The 18,810-nt window shown below is 40.9% G+C and overlaps 2 pseudogenes; both read left to right on the forward strand.

Annotated features, from left to right (window-relative positions):
- The first annotated feature begins 5,437 nt into the window (after positions 1–5,437).
- On the forward strand, positions 5,438–6,071 carry LOC149195907 (pyrophosphate-energized vacuolar membrane proton pump 1 pseudogene; annotated as a pseudogene).
- A 6,536-nt stretch (positions 6,072–12,607) lies between these two features.
- On the forward strand, positions 12,608–13,241 carry LOC149195908 (pyrophosphate-energized vacuolar membrane proton pump 1 pseudogene; annotated as a pseudogene).
- The last annotated feature ends 5,569 nt before the right edge of the window (positions 13,242–18,810 follow it).

Below are 18,810 nucleotides of genomic sequence, written 5' to 3' on the forward strand. Positions count from 1 at the left end.
TTCTTGATTATTAAAGATGGATCCAGCTTTGCACCAGCTCTAAATCTTTCATGGGAGGCTGTAGCTCTTGGGGTTGGGCCCATCTCAAGCGCCCAGTACCTCCCTTGTGTATCTTTATGTGTTTGCTGCGTTCTAGAAATAAAAATCTGCTCTTTCAATCTTGCTTTGTTATGGTAGTTGGTTTTGATGGGTAACGTATCTTTTTATGCTTAGAATCGATTGGTAGGAGTTTGTTATGCATTTAGATCTTTTGGAATGCTCTTTCTCACGTGAAGTACATGGTTCTCTTTCCAAACAAAGCTACTGTTCATTTATTTCATTGACAATTAGATTAAGGTAGCTAGGACTTGGTTTGTTTGCAAGAATTCATTGATTCGTTTAACTGAGCATTGTGCAGGGCATCTCTATCTTCTTGATCTACCCTCAAGTCCTATTTAACCTCTGTCTCACTCATTTACCCTCCAAACCTCTCATTTCCCACCTAGCTCCATCTCCTTCAACTTTCGTTGACATAGCCCTTTACCTTCCAACCCACTCCCTACACCAACTTCCCATCCTATTCTTTCACTTCTAAAGCCATCACCAGCCTTATTCCTACCTTACACATCTCCCCCTACCATTCCATTACTCCTCCATCACTCCAAACACTCACGGTAGGTCATCCTGTAGCCATTTGTAGACATCCTGTAGAAAACAGAGTATCCTGTAGGATCCTCCACAGCCATCCTGTAGGAGGCCACTCTCTCGGTTGCTGAGCATCTGAATGCGAGGAACCTCTGTGGATGGATGCTAAGGATCCCTAGGGACCTCTCCTAGCCTCCCCAACCTATCCCCCGCTTTCCTTCCTTCTCCATCCCATCTGCACAACCAAACCCTAGTTAGCACAAGATCACAATCATTCCATCCACTTAAAGGAAAAATACAAAAACATATATTTCATGATGCAAGTAGTTTAGATCCATGCATTTGCACTTATTAGAGGTAACAACAGCATTGGTAGAAGTTTCATTCACATTCTTTGCATTGTAGAGGTTAGACTAGTTAAATTAGGGTTTCCTAGGTTTACATGCTTTGATTTGCTTTCAGTTCATTTTTGTCAAGTAAAGTAGCTTTCCTTTGAAATTAGCTTTCGTCCATCGATTAGCAAGCTTCTTCTGAGAGCCTATAGAAGTTGGCTTGAGCCCTAGTGGACTTGTGCCAGCTGACCAAGTGACAGCTGCGACAAGAGCTAGTACTTGTGCATATAGCACCGTCGCTTCCAAGTTTGTACGAACTACCGGGTTGATAAAAGTAAGAGACAGGAAGCCCCAGGAGTTGTAGCAATATTGCTACAATACTGGAGCTCACCATCTTTTTGGCGCCGTTGCCGGGGAAGCGGCAGAGTATTGGTGATTGTTGCTATTCTTCTATTTTCTACTACAACCTTCTTCTAAGTAGTTTACTTCATTTCCATTATGCAATTTCATTTATGCAAAAGTAGGTTAGCCTTTCTTGCTTTCCTAGATTAGCATTTCCTGCTTTCATAGATTAGCATTTCCTGCTTTCATAGATTAGCATTTCCTGCTTTCCTAGAATAGCCTTTCAATTCCGCATTTCAATTCTGCAAGCGTAGATTAGCATTTCAATTCCGCAAGCGTAGACTAGCATTTCATTCTTGCAATTTCATTTGAGCAAAATAGATTAGTCCTTTCAATTTCGCAAGATAGTTAGTTGCAGTTCAATCTATTTCATGCTTTGTAGGAGTAGAGATAAGTTAGAAAAATGATTGCACAACACCCCCACTGCTTCACACAACCAACGTTCTTCTTCGATGGCTGTGATGAAAGAACCCCTGGGTGGACATCAAGACATATTTGAAGAACTCCTAGGGGAGGATAAGAAGAAAACATTCCTCTAAGCAAATGGCTACAAGCAGAGATGTTGGGAGCAACATCTTGTCCAAAGATGAATTTGAAAATCAGATCAAAGATTTCAAGAGTGATATGAGGCAGTTTCTTGCCATGCAACTGGATACCTTGCGGATCCAGAAGAAGCAAGAGGAAGCCAAGAGGGCTTTGGTCATTTTTTGTCCTAGGTGCCTTAAAAAGCATCCTAGGAACGAATGTCCAATGCACTCCCTAGAAGTGTGTTTCATCTGTGAGGAATACCATCCTACAGATCAGTGCCCTTCCTTGCCCAGAATCAAAGCTACATATCAAAGAGCCAAGGGAGCCACTGAATCACTCTATTATATGAACCAAAGGAGGCCACATGGACCTAGATCTTACCAGCAGGAGATGCAAGGGATACCCAAGACCTATTATGACCCTTATCAAGCCACTTTCATGCCTTCTTGGGATCCCCCTGCTCATCCTTCCTGGTCTACACCTCCTCCTTGGTCATATTCTCCTTGTTCCTTCACAGATCCATACTATGCCCAACCAGTTGCTCATTCATTTCACTCTTATGCTCAGCCACAACCTCAATGGAATGCACCGTATCAGGAGTGGAGGCCCCAGTATAACTCTCATCCCGCTCATTTTCCTCCACCACCTGCTCATCCACAACCATCGCCTCCTCCTCCACCAAGGCAACCCCAAATGCCTACCCAACCACAATGCCATCCATCTCCATCTCAATTTCACACCTCCACTCAGCGACCTGTACCTCCATTTCCAAAACCATGCAATGGAGCAGCTCAACCCAATTGCAAATCTGAGGCACAACATGTGCAAATGATTCCTCGTGAGCTCAATGATGTTCACCAAAGCTCAGGAAAAGTAATGCAAAAAAGAGATCATCTTGAAAGCATTGAAGGACCAAAAGCAAAAGAAGATTCAAAAGAGGAGATCAAAGAACCATGGGCCGCACTTGATGAAGAAAAGAGATCAGAATCAGAGATCGAGAGAGTTTCCTCATGGTTACCATCAAATCCTCCATGTACTCAAGAGAAAGATCAACAAAAAGAGGAAGATGAGAAAGTCATGATAGAAGGTGACATGAAGAATGATCCAGATCAGCAAAAGAACCAAGGATATCAAAGCTATATTGAGATATGGTTTCAGAAGATCACTAAGTTGCAGCAGTACTTTCTTCCTCAACTTCGTTTGATCCCTTCAAAGCCAGATCATTTTGTCTCTGAAACTTGGATAGTTGTCAAAGCATGCATTCCGAGCCTTTACATCATCTTGTCTCTAATATCGATGTGCACATGGCTCCATTGGAAGTATTCTTATATTTGAAAATGATTTTGTTTTTCAAGTAGGGTAGGATAGGAAAAAAAAAAAAAAAAAGAAGAGAAAAACGAAAAAGAAAAAAAAATGAAAAAAGAGGAAAATAGAAATCTAAGGTGAAAACCTCCTCGGAGGCACCTTAGATTGGCTCATTGATTGAAAACCTCCATGAGGCGGTCAATGGGTTGGAAAAAAGAGAAAATAAGAGGGAATAAGATCTTTGGGTGAAAACCTCCCTTGGAGGCGCCCAAGGCAGGCAATTAGGGTGAAAACCTCCATGAGGCGCCCTAGTTGTTTTTCAAAAAAAAAGAGAAAAAGAAAAAAAGAGAAATAAAGCTAATCTCCATTTCATGTTGCAGCAATGACATTGCAGGTTAAAGGAGGACGTTTCATGATAGGAGGAGCACTCAAATCAAAGACAAAGGAGTTTTTGTGCCTTCTACAGGAAGTTTCATATCTTCTACAGGAAGCTTACAAAAAAGCCAAATTGATCTCCAAAGAGGACCTGAAGGCTTGGAATATGTCCATGAGGCCTACACTCATCTATGTTTCCACTCCTCACCCCTTTTCCATCATTCTTTTCATGTCATTATGCTTCTTTCCTCAAAACTGTGTTTTCTACAGGATGCTCTATATTTCCACAGGAAACATCCTGTAGAACCTTTGGACGAGCCAAATTCAATCTCAAAAATGAATCTAATGGTGGGAATCTGTTGATTAGGCCTACAAGCACTTGTGTGTCCATCCCTTGCCTTCATCCATCATTTTTTCCACCTCCTTGTGCCTCTCATTGTGCTTCTACAGGATCTTCCTGTAGAAATTGTGGGAAACTAGGCATGCATTTCAAAAAGTGGTTTTGCAAGCATGGTAGCTTCCTCAAAGGTTCAAGAGTCCTCCTGCAGTCTTCCAGCTCCTCCTCCATCATCTCCATACCTGCATCACAGCCAAAATTCATTTCGTCATCCCATGCAAGCACATGCAAAGTACCTTGAAACCAAAAACACATAGAGCAGAATTTGTTTTTGCCATAACTTGAGAACCATGCATCCATTTGACAAACCGTTTTATGGAGAATTGTACAAGGTCAATGACAACATGCCTGAGCAGTTTCATGCAATTCCGGTGCACGGTTTCCAAGAAATCAGCCTCCATCACCATCAGCCATTTTTTCATTTTCTCCATAACCGTGCATCCATTTCAAAACCTGTTTCATGGAGAGATGCACGTGGGTGATAGTAGCCTCCCCAAGCAGTTTCAGCCAATTCCGATGCACGGTTTCCGAGAAATCGAGCTCTGAAATCTTCAGCCATTTTCCAATTTTCTCGAAATCCGTGCATCCATTGATCACGAATTTGCTGTGGGAGATGCATCATGATGGTAGGAACATGCCCACCAAGTTTCAGCTCAATCCGGTTTGCCGTTTGGGAGAAATGGCAAAAAGAAGTTATGGTCCTGTGAAAATTCAATGGCAGCAGTTTCAGGATGCAGATCTGAACGTGGAAATGAACTCTTGTTGCATGCATCTGGCCAAAGGACACCTGCACAAGGAAACCAGCTATGAATCATCAGCCATGCCCTCATGCAACCAAGGAATCCAAGCATGCAACAGCAAAAAGCTTCACAACAGCCAGTCGATTTGCAGGTACGTGACTAAACTAATTCCTTTGTTGCATGGATGTAATTCGAAAACTGTGTGAACAATGAGATGGTTGGATTTATACAAATTGGTGGCCAGCTAACTGGCCACCCTCATCTAGTTCAACAACGCTTGGTGGGTGGATGAGACACGTGCGCTCAGCCATCTCAGGAAGGAAATTGAAAACGGGCAGTGGTGAACAGTTAAACTTCAGCGTGCTTGATGGTAAGTGATTACAGGCAGAGGACTACAGTTCATAGTTAAACACTGCAGTGGAGATAACCGTTTGCATGGCCAACACATGTCTCTGCCACCTCACTCCAAAAATCACGCAGAAGTCTGAGCGCTCAGCTGTTGGTCAACTTGCACTTGCAACATGATTCACTCGAAGTGTATTCAAATTCAGGTATTGCTTCCCTTTTTGCAAAGTTACGTACTCTGAAATGCGAGCTCATGCTGTGGAACTATTGTTTGTCTTGTCTCAAGATGGAGATAAACGAAAATTAGCAGAACATCTTGAAGAAAAATATATGAAATGGTTAGCAAAACTTATTTCAACATCTTCAAATTTGGTCTTGGCGGTTCTTCCATGGCTCTGTTTGGCAGCGTAGGTGGTGGTATTTGCACCAAAGCAGCAGATGTAAGTGCTGATCTTGTCGGCAAGGTTGAGAGGAACATTCCTGAAGACGATTCACGCAACCCAGCTGTCATTGCTGATAATGTTGGTGACAATGTTGGAGATATCGCTGGTATGGGATCAGATCTATTTGGGTCCTATGACTGAATCTTCCTGTGCAGCTCTGGTTGTTGCATCCATATCATCATTTGAAAACTCTCATGATCTTACTGCCATGTGTTATCCCTTGCTTATTAGTTCAATGGGTATCATTGCTTGCTTAATCACAACTCTGTTTGCAACTAACATATTTGAGATCAAGGTTGTGAAGGAAATTGAGCCTGCATTGAAAAAGCAACGTATTATCTCCATAGTAGTGATGACTATTGGCACTGCTGCTGTAAGCCTAGTTGCATTGCCTTCATCCTTCACTATCTTCAATTTTGGTGCCCAGAAGGTTGTAAAGAACTGGGAGCTTTTCTTCTGTGGTGCTATTGGTTTGTGGTCTGGCCTTGTTATTGGTTTTGTCACTGAATACTGCACTAGTAATGCTTACAGCCCTGTCCAAGATGTTGCCGATTCATGCAGGACTGGAAGCAGCAACTAATGTTATATTTGGGTTGACTGTGGGATACAAATCTGTTATTATTCCCATATTTTCTATTGCAGTAAGCATTTTATGAAGCAAAGAAAGCTGCCGCAGTCGGAAAGTATTGTCATGTCAGGAACAGAAACGTGAATCAAGGTTAACCAATGGAAAAACAGTGATTTAAAGGCCTGGAAACACTTTTTCCCATCCAGCTTCGGCATGCAATATCTATTCTCGGGCAGTTCATTGAAGCTAGCAGACTGTTTCTACAGGAAGCTAGCAGACTGTTTCTACAGGAAGACAGAGTCTGTTTCTACAGGAAGACAGAGCAGTTTCTACAGGAAAGTTTGAAAAGAGGGAAGCCAAAGGAGAAATCGGCCGAAATGCTAGCCAAGGAAGTCACCAAGGCCATCAAAGACAAGGGGAGAGATTTGGTTGCTCAGAGGATGAGCAACACTTTCAGTAGGGGGGTGATGATGAGCCCCAAAAATGTACAATTATTTGGGCTCATTCAACCTCCTAATTTGGCTTAGTCCACCATTCTCATTTGTTTATTGCATGTTTTTGATTATTTTTATGTTAATAGAGTGAATTTGGTTAGTCATTATGCCAACAAGTCTAATGGGTGCTTTGTGTAGCCTTGTTGGTCAACTTGGAGACAAAATGGAAGGTCTTAATGAGCACTTGGCAGCCAAATTCGTGGGAGAACAAGCTAGAGGATTTGTAGGAAGGTGTCCCCCTCATTTATGGGCCCTTACCTCGAATTCTCCACCATCAGCTCGGAGTTCAAAGGCCACCAAATCAATGAGCACAAGGGCAGCCAAGCAAGTCAAGTAGGACTGCTGTTAACTACAAGTCTTGGGCAGCCAAGTCCCTAACTTTTAAGAGGAATGTTGGGTCCTCAAATTGTATAAATAAGAGGGCTTGGGGCCTCATTTTGGTTAACTAGTGGTTGGTCATTTTCGTTAGCTAGTTGGTAGTCATTTTTGTAGCTAGTTAGTCATTTTGTTTTAGCCATTAGTTAGCTAGCTTGTAGTTCGATTTTTAGGCCATGGATTAGCTTTGCTTTCAGCTCATTCTCAAGCTCTCCTTATGGACAGTTTTGATGTACTTTTCATTTCTTGATTATTAAAGATGGATCCAGCTTTGCACCAGCTCTAAATCTTTCATGGGAGGCTGTAGCTCTTGGGGTTGGGCCCATCTCAAGCGCCCAGTACCTCCCTTGTGTATCTTTATGTGTTTGCTGCGTTCTAGAAATAAAAATCTGCTCTTTCAATCTTGCTTTGTTATGGTAGTTGGTTTTGATGGGTAACGTATCTTTTTATGCTTAGAATCGATTGGTAGGAGTTTGTTATGCATTTAGATCTTTTGGAATGCTCTTTCTCACGTGAAGTACATGGTTCTCTTTCCAAACAAAGCTACTGTTCATTTATTTCATTGACAATTAGATTAAGGTAGCTAGGACTTGGTTTGTTTGCAAGAATTCATTGATTCGTTTAACTGAGCATTGTGCAGGGCATCTCTATCTTCTTGATCTATCCTCAAGTCCTATTTAACCTCTGTCTCACTCATTTACCCTCCAAACCTCTCATTTCCCACCTAGCTCCATCTCCTTCAACTTTCGTTGACATAGCCCTTTACCTTCCAACCCACTCCCTACACCAACTTCCCATCCTATTCTTTCACTTCTAAAGCCATCACCAGCCTTATTCCTACCTTACACATCTCCCCCTACCATTCCATTACTCCTCCATCACTCCAAACACTCACGGTAGGTCATCCTGTAGCCATTTGTAGACATCCTGTAGAAAACAGAGTATCCTGTAGGATCCTCCACAGCCATCCTGTAGGAGGCCACTCTCTCGGTTGCTGAGCATCTGAATGCGAGGAACCTCTGTGGATGGATGCTAAGGATCCCTAGGGACCTCTCCTAGCCTCCCCAACCTATCCCCCGCTTTCCTTCCTTCTCCATCCCATCTGCACAACCAAACCCTAGTTAGCACAAGATCACAATCATTCCATCCACTTAAAAGAAAAATACAAAAACATATATTTCATGATGCAAGTAGTTTAGATCCATGCATTTGCACTTATTAGAGGTAACATTAGCATTGGTAGAAGTTTCATTCACATTCTTTGCATTGTAGAGGTTAGACTAGTTAAATTAGGGTTTCCTAGGTTTACATGCTTTGATTTGCTTTCAGTTCATTTTTGTCAAGTAAAGTAGCTTTCCTTTGAAATTAGCTTTCGTCCATCGATTAGCAAGCTTCTTCTGAGAGCCTATAGAAGTTGGCTTGAGCCCTAGTGGACTTGTGCCAGCTGACCAAGTGACAGCTGCGACAAGAGCTAGTACTTGTGCATATAGCACCGTCGCTTCCAAGTTTGTACGAACTACCGGGTTGATAAAATTAAGAGACAGGAAGCCCCAGGAGTTGTAGCAATATTGCTACAATACTGGAGCTCACCATCTTTTTGGCGCCGTTGCCGGGGAAGCGGCAGAGTATTGGTGATTGTTGCTATTCTTCTATTTTCTACTACAACCTTCTTCTAAGTAGTTTACTTCATTTCCATTATGCAATTTCATTTATGCAAAAGTAGGTTAGCCTTTCTTGCTTTCCTAGATTAGCATTTCCTGCTTTCATAGATTAGCATTTCCTGCTTTCATAGATTAGCATTTCCTGCTTTCCTAGAATAGCCTTTCAATTCCGCATTTCAATTCTGCAAGCGTAGATTAGCATTTCAATTCCGCAAGTGTAGACTAGCATTTCATTCTTGCAATTTCATTTGAGCAAAATAGATTAGTCCTTTCAATTTCGCAAGATAGTTAGTTGCAGTTCAATCTATTTCATGCTTTGTAGGAGTAGAGATAAGTTAGAAAAATGATTGCACAACACCCCCACTGCTTCACACAACCAACGTTCTTCTTCGATGGCTGTGATGAAAGAACCCCTGGGTGGACATCAAGACATATTTGAAGAACTCCTAGGGGAGGATAAGAAGAAAACATTCCTCTAAGCAAATGGCTACAAGCAGAGATGTTGGGAGCAACATCTTGTCCAAAGATGAATTTGAAAATCAGATCAAAGATTTCAAGAGTGATATGAGGCAGTTTCTTGCCATGCAACTGGATACCTTGCGGATCCAGAAGAAGCAAGAGGAAGCCAAGAGGGCTTTGGTCATTTTTTGTCCTAGGTGCCTTAAAAAGCATCCTAGGAACGAATGTCCAATGCACTCCCTAGAAGTGTGTTTCATCTGTGAGGAATACCATCCTACAGATCAGTGCCCTTCCTTGCCCAGAATCAAAGCTACATATCAAAGAGCCAAGGGAGCCACTGAATCACTCTATTATATGAACCAAAGGAGGCCACATGGACCTAGATCTTACCAGCAGGAGATGCAAGGGATACCCGAGACCTATTATGACCCTTATCAAGCCACTTTCATGCCTTCTTGGGATCCCCCTGCTCATCCTTCCTGGTCTACACCTCCTCCTTGGTCATATTCTCCTTGTTCCTTCACAGATCCATACTATGCCCAACCAGTTGCTCATTCATTTCACTCTTATGCTCAGCCACAACCTCAGTGGAATGCACCTTATCAGGAGTGGAGGCCCCAGTATAACTCTCATCCCGCTCATTTTCCTCCACCACCTGCTCATCCACAACCATCGCCTCCTCCTCCACCAAGGCAACCCCAAATGCCTACCCAACCACAATGCCATCCATCTCCATCTCAATTTCACACCTCCACTCAGCTACCCGTACCTCCATTTCCAAAACCATGCAATGGAGCAGCTCAACCCAATTGCAAATCTGAGGCACAACATGTGCAAATGATTCCTCGTGAGCTCAATGATGTTCACCAAAGCTCAGGAAAAGTAATGCAAAAAAGAGATCATCTTGAAAGCATTGAAGGACCAAAAGCAAAAGAAGATTCAAAAGAGGAGATCAAAGAACCATGGGCTGCACTTGATGAAGAAAAGAGATCAGAATCAGAGATCGAGAGAGTTTCCTCATGGTTACCATCAAATCCTCCATGTACTCAAGAGAAAGATCAACAAAAAGAGGAAGATGAGAAAGTCATGATAGAAGGTGACATGAAGAATGATCCAGATCAGCAAAAGAACCAAGGATATCAAAGCTATATTGAGATATGGTTTCAGAAGATCACTAAGTTGCAGCAGTACTTTCTTCCTCAACTTCGTTTGATCCCTTCAAAGCCAGATCATTTTGTCTCTGAAACTTGGATAGTTGTCAAAGCATGCATTCCGAGCCTTTACATCATCTTGTCTCTAATATCGATGTGCACATGGCTCCATTGGAAGTATTCTTATACTTGAAAATGATTTTGTTTTTCAAGTAGGGTAGGATAGGAAAAAAAAAAAAAAAAAAAGAGAAAAACGAAAAAGAAAAAAAAATGAAAAAAGAGGAAAATAGAAATCTAAGGTGAAAACCTCCTCGGAGGCACCTTAGATTGGCTCATTGATTGAAAACCTCCATGAGGCGGTCAATGGGTTGGAAAAAAGAGAAAATAAAAGGGAATAAGATCTTTGGGTGAAAACCTCCCTTGGAGGCGCCCAAGGCAGGCAATTAGGGTGAAAACCTCCATGAGGCGCCCTAGTTGTTTTTCAAAAAAAAAGAGAAAAAGAAAAAAAGAGAAATAAAGCTAATCTCCATTTCATGTTGCAGCAATGACATTGCAGGTTAAAGGAGGACGTTTCATGATAGGAAGAGCACTCAAATCAAAGACAAAGGAGTTTTTGTGCCTTCTACAGGAAGTTTCGTATCTTCTACAGGAAGCTTACAAAAAAGCCAAATTGATCTCCAAAGAGGACCTGAAGGCTTGGAATATGTCCATGAGGCCTACACTCATCTATGTTTCCACTCCTCACCCCTTTTCCATCATTCTTTTCATGTCATTATGCTTCTTTCCTCAAAACTGTGTTTTCTACAGGATGCTCTATATTTCCACAGGAAACATCCTGTAGAACCTTTGGACGAGCCAAATTCAATCTCAAAAATGAATCTAATGGTGGGAATCTGTTGATTAGGCCTACAAGCACTTGTGTGTCCATCCCTTGCCTTCATCCATCATTTTTTCCACCTCCTTGTGCCTCTCATTGTGCTTCTACAGGATCTTCCTGTAGAAATTGTGGGAAACTAGGCATGCATTTCAAAAAGTGGTTTTGCAAGCATGGTAGCTTCCTCAAAGGTTCAAGAGTCCTCCTGCAGTCTTCCAGCTCCTCCTCCATCATCTCCATACATGCATCACAGCCAAAATTCATTTCGTCATCCCATGCAAGCACATGCAAAGTACCTTGAAACCAAAAACACATAGAGCAGAATTTGTTTTTGCCATAACTTGAGAACCATGCATCCATTTGACAAACCGTTTTATGGAGAATTGTACAAGGTCAATGACAACATGCCTGAGCAGTTTCATGCAATTCCGGTGCACGGTTTCCAAGAAATCAGCCTCCATCACCATCAGCCATTTTTTCATTTTCTCCATAACCGTGCATCCATTTCAAAACCTGTTTCATGGGGAGATGCACGTGGGTGATAGTAGCCTCCCCAAGCAGTTTCAGCCAATTCCGATGCACGGTTTCCGAGAAATCGAGCTCTGAAATCTTCAGCCATTTTCCAATTTTCTCGAAATCCGTGCATCCATTGATCACGAATTTGCTGTGGGAGATGCATCATGATGGTAGGAACATGCCCACCGAGTTTCAGCTCAATCCGGTTTGCCGTTTGGGAGAAATGGCAAAAAGAAGTTATGGTCTTGTGAAAATTCAATGGCAGCAGTTTCAGGATGCAGATCTGAACGTGGAAATGAACTCTTGTTGCATGCATCTGGCCAAAGGACACCTGCACAAGGAAACCAGCTATGAATCATCAGCCATGCCCTCATGCAACCAAGGAATCCAAGCATGCAACAGCAAAAAGCTTCACAACAGCCAGTCGATTTGCAGGTACGTGACTAAACTAATTCCTTTGTTGCATGGATGTAATTCGAAAACTGTGTGAACAATGAGATGGTTGGATTTATACAAATTGGTGGCCAGCTAACTGGCCACCCTCATCTAGTTCAACAACGCTTGGTGGGTGGATGAGACACGTGCGCTCAGCCATCTCAGGAAGGAAATTGAAAACGGGCAGTGGTGAACAGTTAAACTTCAGCGTGCTTGATGGTAAGTGATTACAGGAAGAGGACTACAGTTCATAGTTAAACACTGCAGTGGAGATAACCGTTTGCATGGCCAACACATGTCTCTGCCACCTCACTCCAAAAATCACGCAGAAGTCTGAGCGCTCAGCTGTTGGTCAACTTGCACTTGCAACGTGATTCACTCGAAGTGTATTCAAATTCAGGTATTGCTTCCCTTTTTGCAAAGTTACGTACTCTGAAATGCGAGCTCATGCTGTGGAACTATTGTTTGTCTTGTCTCAAGATGGAGATAAACGAAAATTAGCAGAACATCTTGAAGAAAAATATATGAAATGGTTAGCAAAACTTATTTCAACATCTTCAAATTTGGTCTTGGCGGTTCTTCCATGGCTCTGTTTGGCAGCGTAGGTGGTGGTATTTGCACCAAAGCAGCAGATGTAGGTGCTGATCTTGTTGGCAAGGTTGAGAGGAACATTCCTGAAGACGATCCACGCAACCCAGCTGTCATTGCTGATAATGTTGGTGACAATGTTGGAGATATCGCTGGTATGGGATCAGATCTATTTGGGTCCTATGACTGAATCTTCCTGTGCAGCTCTGGTTGTTGCATCCATATCATCATTTGAAAACTCTCATGATCTTACTGCCATGTGTTATCCCTTGCTTATTAGTTCAATGGGTATCATTGCTTGCTTAATCACAACTCTGTTTGCAACTAACATATTTGAGATCAAGGTTGTGAAGGAAATTGAGCCTGCATTGAAAAAGCAACGTATTATCTCCATAGTAGTGATGACTATTGGCACTGCTACTGTAAGCCTAGTTGCATTGCCTTCATCCTTCACTATCTTCAATTTTGGTGCCCAGAAGGTTGTAAAGAACTGGGAGCTTTTCTTCTGTGGTGCTATTGGTTTGTGGTCTGGCCTTGTTATTGGTTTTGTCACTGAATACTGCACTAGTAATGCTTACAGCCCTGTCCAAGATGTTGCCGATTCATGCAGGACTGGAAGCAACAACTAATGTTATATTTGGGTTGACTGTGGGATACAAATCTGTTATTATTCCCATATTTTCTATTGCAGTAAGCATTTTATGAAGCAAAGAAAGCTGCCGCAGTCGGAAAGTATTGTCATGTTAGGAACAGAAACGTGAATCAAGGTTAACCAATGGAAAAACAGTGATTTAAAGGCCTGGAAACACTTTTTCCCATCCAGCTTCGGCATGCAATATCTATTCTCGGGCAGTTCATTGAAGCTAGCAGACTGTTTCTACAGGAAGCTAGCAGACTGTTTCTACAGGAAGACAGAGTCTGTTTCTACAGGAAGACAGAGCAGTTTCTACAGGAAAGTTTGAAAAGAGGGAAGCCAAAGGAGAAATCGGCCGAAATGCTAGCCAAGGAAGTCACCAAGGCCATCAAAGACAAGGGGAGAGATTTGGTTGCTCAGAGGATGAGCAACACTTTCAGTAGGGGGGTGATGATGAGCCCCAAAAATGTACAATTATTTGGGCTCATTCAACCTCCTAATTTGGCTTAGTCCACCATTCTCATTTGTTTATTGCATGTTTTTGATTATTTTTATGTTAATAGAGTGAATTTGGTTAGTCATTATGCCAACAAGTCTAATGGGTGCTTTGTGTAGCCTTGTTGGTCAACTTGGAGACAAAATGGAAGGTCTTAATGAGCACTTGGCAGCCAAATTCGTGGGAGAACAAGCTAGAGGATTTGTAGGAAGGTGTCCCCCTCATTTATGGGCCCTTACCTCGAATTCTCCACCATCAGCTCGGAGTTCAAAGGCCACCAAATCAATGAGCACAAGGGCAGCCAAGCAAGTCAAGTAGGACTACTGTTAACTACAAGTCTTGGGCAGCCAAGTCCCTAACTTTTAAGAGGAATGTTGGGTCCTCAAATTGTATAAATAAGAGGGCTTGGGGCCTCATTTTGGTTAACTAGTGGTTGGTCATTTTCGTTAGCTAGTTGGTAGTCATTTTTGTAGCTAGTTAGTCATTTTGTTTTAGCCATTAGTTAGCTATCTTGTAGTTCGATTTTTAGGCCATGGATTAGCTTTGCTTTCAGCTCATTCTCAAGCTCTCCTTATGGACAGTTTTGATGTACTTTTCATTTCTTGATTAATAAAGATGGATCCAGCTTTGCACCAGCTCTAAATCTTTCATGGGAGGCTGTAGCTCTTGGGGTTGGGCCCATCTCAAGCGCCCAGTACCTCCCTTGTGTATCTTTATGTGTTTGCTGCGTTCTAGAAATAAAAATCTGCTCTTTCAATCTTGCTTTGTTATGGTAGTTGGTTTTGATGGGTAACGTATCTTTTTATGCTTAGAATCGATTGGTAGGAGTTTGTTATGCATTTAGATCTTTTGGAATGCTCTTTCTCACATGAAGTACATGGTTCTCTTTCCAAACAAAGCTGTTGTTCATTTATTTCATTGACAATTAGATTAAGGTAGCTAGGACTTGGTTTGTTTGCAAGAATTCATTGATTCGTTTAACTGAGCATTGTGCAGGGCATCTCTATCTTCTTGATCTACCCTCAAGTCCTATTTAACCTCTGTCTCACTCATTTACCCTCCAAACCTCTCATTTCCCACCTAGCTCCATCTCCTTCAACTTTCGTTGACATAGCCCTTTACCTTCCAACCCACTCCCTACACCAACTTCCCATCCTATTCTTTCACTTCTAAAGCCATCACCAGCATTATTCCTACCTTACACATCTCCCCCTACCATTCCATTACTCCTCCATCACTCCAAACACTCACGGTAGGTCATCCTGTAGCCATTTGTAGACATCCTGTAGAAAACAGAGTATCCTGTAGGATCCTCCACAGCCATCCTGTAGGAGGCCACTCTCTCGGTTGCTGAGCATCTGAATGTGAGGAACCTCTGTGGATGGATGCTAAGGATCCCTAGGGACCTCCCTTAGCCTCCCCAACCTATCCCCCGCTTTCCTTCCTTCTCCATCCCATCTGCACAACCAAACCCTAGTTAGCACAAGATCACAATCATTCCATCCACTTAAAGGAAAAATACAAAAACATATATTTCATGATGCAAGTAGTTTAGATCCATGCATTTGCACTTATTAGAGGTAACATTAGCATTGGTAGAAGTTTCATTCACATTCTTTGCATTGTAGAGGTTAGACTAGTTAAATTAGGGTTTCCTAGGTTTACATGCTTTGATTTGCTTTCAGTTCATTTTTGTCAAGTAAAGTAGCTTTCCTTTGAGATTAGCTTTCGTCCATCGATTAGCAAGCTTCTTCTGAGAGCCTATAGAAGTTGGCTTGAGCCCTAGTGGACTTGTACCAGCTGACCAAGTGACAGCTACGACAAGAGCTAGTACTTGTGCATATAGCACCGTCGCTTCCAAGTTTGTACGAACTACCGGGTTGATAAAATTAAGAGACAGGAAGCCCCAGGAGTTGTAGCAATATTGCTACAATACTGGAGCTCACCAATACATCAATGATTCAATCATAAAATATGTAAATGACTAAGGAATCTTACAACAAACATCATGACAAATGAGTCTAGGAAAGAAACATGTCTTTATATTAAGAATAAAGAAAAGGAAAATTATCGCCAGGGCTTGATGTTGGAAGCCTCCTTCTAATGATCATCAATCAAAACCCTTGCAATCAATTAGTCTTCAATGGATACTTGAACAACATATAAGTATAGTTCATTAGTCAAAAATGAAAACACCTTTCTCTTTGAGTGCATTGTACTTATAGGGAAAGAGTGGAAGTCAAGATCCACTAAGGAAGAGGTGAGATCCATAAAAGGAGGAATGAGATTCAGGATAGGAGGAACTCAAGCCTAATCTCCATTACTTTGGATAGATACCCTCTTGAGGCTTCTAGAAATGGAAGCTTCTTTACCTTTTTTTATTTTTACTCGTGTAATAAGACTGTCAAAACTTTATTGAAGGCTTGTTGTGACGATGTCACAAATCATTTGTTATGCAAGGTGTGACCACCGCAGGTTGTGATTGAGGCACCTACAATGATCTAAGAAATTAATATTTTTAAAGATATTCAACCCAAGATTAGTATACTTGATAATAGGTACTTCTTTTATATTTCTTGGCGATTCATGACAACAGTTCATTAGATGGCAAAAGATTTGGATTTGGCATCATTTTCCTCGATGCAGAAAAATGACATGTAGCATTAATAACAGGTACTCAAAGGGGTTCATTGTAGTAAAATGACACACCATAGCACCATTCCTAATCATGTGCTCCCACAAAGATATTGTAGCCACATAATCCACATCATCTAAATCCAAGATGTTAATATTTTAAGATCAATTGTTGCACTCCTAAAAACAATGCTAATGTAAATTTTCTTGTGAGCAGTGACAACCTCATTGAAATCAAGGTTTCCAACACTAGTGCCACCACCCCTCGCCATGTCCAAGTTCTTAAAAATATAGATATTCCTCCAAAAGTAATCTAAATAGAGCCATATATATAAATGATAATGTTCTTGGGATTCATCCATGAGTCCACCATTCTCCTTTGATAACTACTTTAATTATTTCAGATGGGTGTAAAAAATATTTTTTAGCTTGGAAACTATTACGACATTAATTTCCACAAAGGGAATGCTCTTACAACTAAAAGATTCAAATGACATGCATATTAGTGACACCACCCTCATGGATGCCAATTGACTCTGATCTTCCCAATTCACTACGAGATATAGATAATTAGAGAATCAACTCTATGATAGTGACAAGGCTCAGAGCAAAATGGTGATGCATGACAAAACTTACATGGAAGAAAACATTATTCAAAAATGGACGGCCACATGGTATTTCAATGAATGGATAATAATGCATCATTGGATGACCATGGGTTGGGTGACTATGCATGATTTGAAAAGACACAGGGAGTGGAACAATCTAGATGAATTAATTGTCTTCACATAGCAGACTCTATACATCCCATCAATATAATATACAACCCACAAAAGAGAATATAATGTTTCACAATTTTTTTATGAAACAACTTGATCCCAATGAAAATCTTGAATGACAGTTTAACAAGGGCTTGAGGCATCCACGAAAGCAATACCATACCACATGCATTCATATTGGGGGATATATATTGAGGAAAATATGACATAATATATTCAGCATATAATAGGGGGTAAAGGGTTTTTATATTGGCAAGTATAAAAAATGGAGGCCAAAGTTAATGAAAAAATATAAAGGAGTATAAAACCTGTTAGTGAAAAAATGGATACCTACAATATGTAGTGAAAGTAGGGTTTTTTTAAATATTGGGAAGGTGTATTGGGTTCGTATTGGTAGGGAGTTAAATAATGTGATTTTTAGAGGTATTTTCCAATATATAGTCAAATTAAGGGTATTGCTTAGTATGCCACAAATGCACATGATATGTCAGAGGTTCATTGAGTGAAGCCGTCGTGGAGGCAGCGGTAGTCCCTGTTGGACTAGCCAAAGGTTTTATTGGCTATAATATATAAAATTTGCATGGACCACATTTTCCTCACCATGATAGCAAAGGAGTTGGAGAAAATTTGATGGCAAGCAATTTTATTCAGTAACTTGAGTGACCTTTGAGCTTCCAACAACTTAGGGAATGAACCATTTGGGTTTTAAGAGGTATATTCTACCATTTTACCCCTATATATTTATTATTATTTTGCAAATTTGGCTATCATCTCTACATGTGTTCTCATCTTTTTATTGTGTTTTACTTGTTTTCAAATTTAGTTGTCATCTATGTGTATGTTCTCATTTTTTTTATTGAGTTTTAATGTTTTTTTTCAAATTATCCCATTGTCAAAATCACATTACTCATCAATAGAAGAGTTTTATTATTCATTTAGACATTGTGTAGACCTTTGAGGTACGAAGAACACCATGTACCTTAAGAAATTGGTTTTCCAAGTCTTGGGGTGCTTAAGCTACATTTTGAGGGTTTAATGGCAGCTTAATTGATTGCCCTAGTTGTTGAGAATTTTCCTCATTTATTACATTAATTGTTTGAATACAGATGGTAAATTTATTCATGAAGCTAAAATTATCTTTGAATTGCCTCACTGCCCTCGCGTAGCCCTACCTCACTACCCTCGCATAAGGATATTGTTGCAAGAAAAACACATGAAACCAAGAATTCTGCAATAGAGAAAGAAAATGAGACTAATTTCCTTTTAACTAGATGAACTACATGTTAGGATTAAGATTCCTCATTTATGTGATTTTGATTTGATTCAAAACCCAATTTTTTTCTTTTTATCTAGATGGAAAATCCTAAAAGAACCCGATTTACTTCTATTTGTAGGACAAAGTGGCAAACCATCACTATAAATGGGGCCAAAGTTGAAATTGGATTTTCCGATTTGCTTGGGCCAGGAATTTCTAAGCTTTAGCTAGGACCTGCACTCAAAGAAAGCTAAGAAAGATAGGAAATAGAATTAAGACTAAGAAAGATAGGAAATAGAATTATGGTAAGATTGTTATTTCAAGACGGAAGATGAAAATCATTGATATGAAAATTGTAGGAATAAAGTGGAAGTACAATTAACGGTGATGGCACTAGAGA

Source organism: Pinus tabuliformis, chromosome 2_2, assembly GCF_031772625.1.
Source record: "Pinus tabuliformis cultivar Carrire ecotype Pingquan chromosome 2_2, CPIR1, whole genome shotgun sequence".
In the NCBI taxonomy this organism is placed as follows: domain Eukaryota; kingdom Viridiplantae; phylum Streptophyta; class Pinopsida; order Pinales; family Pinaceae; genus Pinus; species Pinus tabuliformis.